This window comes from Mirounga angustirostris, unplaced genomic scaffold (assembly GCF_029215605.1).
Source record: "Mirounga angustirostris isolate CCGP_5_RB_7025 unplaced genomic scaffold, mMirAng1.0.hap1 SCAF_3, whole genome shotgun sequence".
In the NCBI taxonomy this organism is placed as follows: Eukaryota; Metazoa; Chordata; class Mammalia; order Carnivora; family Phocidae; genus Mirounga; species Mirounga angustirostris.
The window spans coordinates 97,449,163-97,457,155 of record NW_026991711.1 but is presented as its reverse complement, the minus strand read 5'-3'; the positions used below and the strand labels follow the sequence as shown (position 1 = coordinate 97,457,155).

Here is a 7,993-nt window from a genome sequence, read left to right as displayed (position 1 = left end):
AAAAAAATAAAACATGCCAACATTAAGATGACAATATGTGATAAACAATTTATAGTAGCCATCATAAGAAAAACACCATAGATATATCAAAATGGAATTCTTAAAAAATGTTCAGGTAAGCCAAAGAAAGGAACCACTGCCATGCTGCTTCTGTGCTTGGAATTAGCATACTGAAATCAGCAGTACTTTTAGATGATGATCCAATTTGTAAGGAATCATCATTTAGACATCTTAACTCACTAATGCTACTACACTTTACTTTTCAATAAAGACAAAGTAGTGTGTCTTCACATGGTTACACTTGGGTTAGTGAACAGGACTAAGGGCATAATTAACCTGGGAACTACAATTCCTGAGCAACAGGGCTTTCTGAGTTTTCCACAAAGCAACTAAACGAAAGTTATCAGAAGAGGAATATAGAGGATATATGCAAGTTGCTTAATGTCTTTGTGCCTAGGGGCGCCTGGGTGGCTCAGTCGTTAAGCGTATGCCTTCAGCTTGGGTCATGATCCAGGGTCCTGGGATCGAGTCCCACATCGGGCTCCCTGTTCTGTGGGAAGCCTGCTTCTCCCTCTCTCACTCCCCCTGCTTGTGTTCCCTCTCTCACTGTGTGTCTCTCTCTGTTAAATAAATAAAATCTTAAAAAAAAATAAATAAATGTCTTTGTGCCTAGATTTCCTCTTCTACAATTTGGGGGATATTTTTGAGAATGAAATGAGTTAATCACAATCAGATCAATCATGATGACATTGATGATGATGATGTTTTATTATCATGATTTGCCTGTAGCATTTTAAAGTGTTAGAAAAGATACACTGTTTATTTCCTTTTCCCATTTTAGAATGGCAACATATTAGGAAAGTAAGACATTCACAGGATGAAGGGAAATGGATGAGAAGAGTTAGAAGAGCTTAGTTTTAAATCTACTCTCCATGGTTTCATTCTGTCCTTTCATCCACTCATGTCCCCATCCCTATCTATCAATCCATTCATTCTTTCATAGCTCTTTAGGGACCAATTCTGAATGCCATATTTATGATGAGATGAACACTAGGAATTTGGTGTACCTCACAGGATGTTTTTAATGGTAAATGAAAGGTAACATAATAAGGTGGATAAAAAACTCTTGCTTGACTGATGGTTGGATAGAGACATTGAGAGATGAATGGAATATGTGATAAAGCAAATATAATAAAAATTTTACTGTATGATTAGTTGGTGGTTTATGACTGTACACTATACAGTGGCTCTTTGCATGACTCATTTAACTCTAAATTTACCTATAGTTCATTTGTAAGGTAGCTTTTTTCCAAGACAAAAAAAAATAGATAAATAAAAGAAGAAATAAGAGTCTGTTGGGAATAAGAGATGATGATAGGCTGGCTGAACAAGTTGTTCTCCTTTTACTTGAATCAAAGAACAGATTTGTCATTATTTCCCTGATGAAATTAATCCTAAAGTTTGCACCTTTCACTTACTGGAATATTAATGGATTTGAATTATATATAAGACTCAATTCTTTAAACTTATTAGTTTTTCCTTTTACTCTTATTATTTCATATTTTCAAATATTTAGGGATAAGATGAAGGGAAAAAAAGAGTTTGTGTGAATAATAAGTAGATATATCAAAGTGGAATTAATAATAATTGTAATATAATTTTAAAAGACGTTAGTTACTACTGGAAGAAATTGGGTAAAGAGTACATAAGATCTCTCTGTATTTTTTCTTACAACAGCATGTGAATCTACACTTACCTCAAAATAAATAATAAAATTAAAAAAAATTAAACCCCATAACACACACGAAATATAAAGTGTCTAATCTGGTGTAGACCCAGATAAATTTCAACTGACTTTACTCTAAAAACACACTTACTCCACTCATGAATAGTGATAGTTTCTTCTTTTTCCTTTAGGCTCTTTGGAACATTGCCTTTTTACTCAATTATATTGTATAATAATTAATTGGTCAATTACATTCATCTTTTGATATATTTGAAACACTGACATAGTTTACTCTGATGTTTACCCTCTGGCTACTTCTGGTCAATGTCATAAATGAGTAAGGATTTCTCACTAGCTCATTCTCTGTGGGATGTAGTAGGATGTATCTCTTCACATATGAGAAAAGCTGGTCTTTTTTTTTTTTTTTAGATTTTATTTATTTGAGAGAGAGAGAGAGCATGACTGGGGGAAGGGCAGAGGGAGAGGGACAAGCATACTTCCCACTGAGCATGGAGCCCAACGTGGGGCTCAATCCCAGGACCCTGAGATCATTACCTGAGCCAAAGTCAGATGCTTAACAACTGAGCCACCCAGGTGCCCCAAGAAAAGCTGGTCTTAACCAGTCTTATTTATTTATTTTTTTAAGACTTGTTTTTTAAAGAGCAGTTTTAGGTTTACTACAAAATGGAGAGGAAGGTACAGAGATTTCCCATATGCCCACTAATCTGACACATTCAGAACCTCCCCCGTTATCACCATTAACATCACTCACCAAAATAGCACATTTTTTTAACAAGGATTAATTAACCTACACTGACACATCATAGTCACCCAAAGTCTAGAGTTTACCTCAGAGTTCACTGTTAATGTTGTATATTCTATTGGTTTTGACAGATGTATAATGACATATCCATAGTTGTAATATCATACATAATATTTTTACTGCCCTGAAAATTCTCTGTGCTACACTTACTCAACTGTATCTCCATCCCTGTCAACTACTGACTTTGTAGTCTATAAGTTTTGCCTTTTCCAGAATGTCATATTGTTGGAAATATACAGTATGTAGCTTTTTAATAATGTGCATTTTATGTCCCTCCATTTCTCTTCATAACTTAAATTTCTTCTTTTTAGTGCTAAATATAATATTCCATTATCTAGATGTACCACAGTTTATCCATTTACCCAGTGAAGGACATCTTGGTTCCTTCCAAGTTTAGACACATATGAGTAAAGCTGTTTGTAAACATCCTTGTGAAGATTTTTATGCGGACATAAGTTTTCAGCTCTCTGGGATTAATGCCAAGGATTGTGATTACTGGTTTGTATGTTAAGAGTATGTTTAATTTTATAAGAAACTGCCATATTGTTTTTAAAATTGGCTGTACCATTTTTCATTCCCATAAGAAATGTATGAGAGTTCCTATTGTTCCATATCCTTGTTAGCATTTGATGGTATCAGTGTTCTGCATTTTGGCCATTCCAATAGATGTATAGTGGTATTATTTCATTGTCCTTTTAGTTTACATTTCCATGATGACATATGATATGGAACATCTTCTCATATACTTATTTCCCATCCATATAGCATCTTTGGTGAGTTGTCTGTTAAATTCACTAGCCCCATTTTTTTAATCTGGTTTCTTTTCTTATTGCGTTTTAAGTGTTCTTTGTATATTTTGTATAACAGTCCTTTATCAGGATATGTCTTTTGAAAATATTTTCTGAGTCTGTGACTTGTAATCTCTTCACATTGTCTTACATAGTGCAGAAGGTAGAGTTTTTAATTTTAATGAAGTCCAGCTTATCAGTTATTTCTTTCATGGATCATGTCTTTGGTGTTATATTTAAAAAGGCATTCCCATACCCAAGTTCATCTAGGTTTTCTTTTATGTTGTCTTCTAAATTTTGCATTTTACATTTAAACCTATGATCTATTTTGAGTTAATTTTTGTGAAGAGTGTATGTTCTGTATTTAGATTATTATTTATTTATTTTGCATGTCAATATCCAGTTGTTCCAGCACCAGTTCTCAAACAGGATATCTTGCTCCATTGTACTACCTTTGTTCCTTTGTCGAAGATCAGTTAACTGTATTTATGGCAGTCTCCTTCTGGGCTTTACATTCTATTCCATTGATATATTTCTCTGTTCTCTCACCAATACCACAATATCTCAATTACTATAGCTTAAAGTAAGTCTTGAAGTTGCATAGTATCAGTCCTCCAACTTTGTTCTTCTCCTTTAATATTGTGTTGGCTATTCTGAATCTTTTGCATCACCATATAGAATTTAGAATTAGTCAGTTATTGTCAATATCTACAAAATATCTAGCTGGAATTTTGATTGGGGTTGCATTCAATCCATATATCAATTTGGGAAGAGCTGACATCTTGACAATATTGAGTCTTCCTATCCATGAAGATGGAATATCTCTGCAGTTATTTATTTTCTTTGATTTTGTTCATCAGAGTTTTATTGTATACTGCATACAGATCTTGTGCATTTTTTTTAGATTTATACCTCAGGATTTCATTTGAGGGTGCTAACATGAATGGTATTTTTTTTTAATTCCAGTTGTTCATTGTTGATATATAGGAGAGCATTGACTTTGAATATTAATCTTGTAATTTGCAACCTTGGTATGATCATTAGTTTAAGGAGATTTTTGTCAATTCTTTTGGATTTTCTACATAGATGATCATGTCATTTTTTAATAGAACTGTTTTATTTTTTCCTTCCCAATCTGTACACTTTTTTTCTCCTTTTCTTGACTTATGGCATTAACAAGGACTTGAGCATGATGTTGAAAAGGAGTGGTTGGAGGGGACACCCTTGCCTTGTATGTGATATTGATGGAAAAGCTTTGAGTTTCTCACCATTAAGTACGATGTTAACTGTGGATTTTTTATAGATATCCTTTATTGTGTGGAAGAAATTCTTCTGTATTCCTACTTTATTGAGAGTTTTTATTGTGAATGGGTAATAGATTTTGCAAAGTGGTTTTTCTGCATCTATTGACATGATCATGTGATTTTTTTTTTTCCTTTTTAGCCTGTTGATTTGGTGAATTGCATTAATTTATTTTCAAATGTTGAACTAGCCTTGCATACCTGAGATAAATTCTTCTTGGTCATGGTGTATAACTCTTTTAATTTTTATATATTGTTGAATTCAATTTGTTAGTATTTTGTTAAGGTTTTTTATGTCTATGATTATGAGAAATATTGTTCTGTAGTTTTCTTGTGATGTTTTTGTCTGGTTTTGGTATAAGAATACTAGTCATCTAGTATGAGTAAGGAAGTTTTTCTTACGCTTCTATCCTCTGAAAGAGATTGTAGATATTTCTCCCTTAAAATTTTGGTAGAATTCATCAGTGAACCCACCTGGGCCTGGTGTTTTTTTCTATTTTATAAGTTTATTTTATAAGTTTATTAATGATAGATTCAATTTATTTAAAAACATAGTTGAACTCAACAACACCATCAATCATCTGGACATAATTGACATCTATAGAATACATTATCCAGCACTTTCTCAGAAAAATAAAAATTGAGGCACTTTGTTGCTGGCAGGCCTGCTTTGCAAGAAATGTTAAATTCTTTAGAGAGAATCAAAACAATACAGGTCAGTAACTTGAACATGCATAAATAATAAAAGTGCATCAAAGAAGGAATAAACAGGTGTAAAATATTCTTATTCTTAATTGATCTAACATATGTCAGTGTGTGCAAAAATAGCGACAATGTATCTGATTACGTATGCTTATGTCTATATCTTATGCACACATGTATGCTTATATATAAATGAAATAAATGACAGCTAACAATGCAAAGGACAGAAAGGAAGAAATAGGATTACTTCATCATTTTGTGGGACTCACACTACCTGTGGAGTGGTATAGTGTTATTAAAAGGTGGACTTGGGAATTCAGAAAAGCTGGTGGAGGAGTAGGGGACCCTATTCCGGGACCCCCGGAATTGAGCTGGATATCTCTACCAGACCACTCTGAACACCCACGAAATCAGCCTAAGATGTAAGAAGATAGATCTGGATCACAGGTGGTTGGTTTTGAGGTATAAAGCAGGGAGCCGTGATTCCTCGGGCAGACATCGGAAGATAAATGGAAGGGGGAGGGAGCTCCCATAGGCCCTGGTGCCAGGAGGGTGAAATAACACAGGAGCACAAAAGCCTCCCACGCTGGGGACAGGGCACAAACTGCGGAGAAAGGTCTTTAGGGTAGCCCCCTGGACTGAAACCTGGAGCAGCGGGGCCGCACGTGTGAACTGGTGGCGGCTGGCAGTGTTAGAAGCTCAAAGGGCAGAGACATGCCCCGACCTGGAGGCAGGACTGGGAGCACTGCTGAGTGGCGCACAACCCAGGATACTGCAGTTTATAGCAGCACAGACAGAAATGGAGGTAGTGTGGCCTGGAGAGCTCACTGAAGAATAGACTGTGATCTCTCTGCTATGAGGCAGAGGGTTGGAAACAATCTCTTCTGCTCTGACTCTTGGAAGAGACGTGGAAAGCTGCCAGGGAAAGCCACCAGAGAACAAAAGCCCCCAAGGAAATGTTGAAAAAGAAAAACAAAGCTGGGGGCATCACGTTGCCAGATTTCAAGCTGTATTATGAAGCCGTGATCACCAAGACAGCATGGTACTGGCACAAAAACAGACATATAGACCAATGGAACAGAATAGAGAGCCCAGATATGGACCCTCAACATTATGGTCAAATAATCTTCAACACAGCAGGAAAAAATATGCAATGGAAATAAAGACAGTCTCTTCAATAAATGGTGCTGGGAAAATTGGACAGCTATATACAGAAGAATGAAACCCGACCATTCTCTAACACCATACACAAAGATAAACTCAGGAGGGATAAAGTCCTGTGTGAGACAGGAATCCATCAAAATCCTAGAGGAGAACATAGGCAGTAACTTCTTCGACATCAGCCACAGCAACTTCTTTCAAGATACATCTCCAAAGGCTAGTTAAACAAAAGCAAAAATGAACTTTTGGGCCTTCATCAAGATAAAAAACTTCTGCAGAGCAAAGGAAACAGTCAACAAAACAAAGAGGCAACCCACAGAATGGGAGAAGATATTTGCAAATGACACTACAGACAAAGCGCTGATTTCCAAGATCTATAAAGAAGTTTTCAAACTCAACACCCAAAAAACAAATAAGTCAAAAAATGGGCAGAAGACATGAACAGACACTTCTCCAAAGAAGACAGACGAATGGCTACCAGACACGTGAAAAATGTTCATCATCATTAGCCATCAGGGAAATTCAAATCAAAACCACATTGAGATACCACCTTATTACCAGTTAGAATGGCAAAAATTGACAAGGCAAAAAACAAATGTTGGAGAGGTTGTGGAAAAAGGGGAACCCTCTTACACTATTGGTGGGAATGCAAGTTGGTGCAGCCACTTTGGAAAACAGTGTGGAGGTTCCTCAAGAAATTAAAAATAGTGCTCGCTTCGGCAGCACATATACTAAAATTGGAACGATACAGAGAAGATTAGCATGGCCCCTGCGCAAGGATGACACGCAAATTCGTGAAGCGTTCCATATTTTTCAAACGGAGAAAGACATGTATCATATGATCTCACTGATATGAGGAATTCTTAATCGCAGGAAACAAACTGAGTGTTGTTGGAGTGGGGGGTGGGGTGGGAGGGATGGGGTGACTGGGTGATGGACACTGGGGAGGGTGTGTGCTCTGGTAAGCGCTGTGAATTGTGCAAGACTGTTGAATCTCAGATCTGTACCTCTGAAACAAATAATGCAATATATGTTAAAAAAAAAAAAGAAGAAGAAGAAGAAGGTAGCGGGAGGGGAAGAATGAAGCGGGGGAAATCGGAGGGGTAGACGAACCATGAGAGACGATGGACTCTGAAAAATAAACAGGGTTCTAGAGGGGAGGGGGGTGGGAGGATGGGTTAGCCTGGTGGTGGGTATTGAGGAGGGCACATTCTGCATGAAGCACTGGGTGTTGTGCACAAACAATGAATCATGGAACACTTCATCTAAAACTAATGATGTAATGTATGGGGATTAACATAAGAATAAAATTTTAAAAATATATAAAAAAAAAAGAAATTAAAAATAGAGCTACCCTATGACCCAGCAATTGCACTACTGGGTATTTACCCCTAAGACATAGATATAGTGGAAAGAAGGGCCATATGCACCCCAGTGTTCATAGCAGCAGTGTCCACAATAGCCAAACTATGGAAAGAGCCAAGATGCCCTT

At 36.5% G+C, this 7,993-nt stretch overlaps 1 non-coding gene across 1 annotated transcript; it reads left to right on the top strand.

The window, feature by feature from the left end:
* The first annotated feature begins 7,208 nt into the window (after window positions 1–7,208).
* Window positions 7,209–7,315, top strand: LOC123839975 (U6 spliceosomal RNA). Its single transcript, XR_006789811.1, has one exon. It is a non-coding gene; the product is annotated as a U6 spliceosomal RNA (small nuclear RNA).
* The last annotated feature ends 678 nt before the right edge of the window (window positions 7,316–7,993 follow it).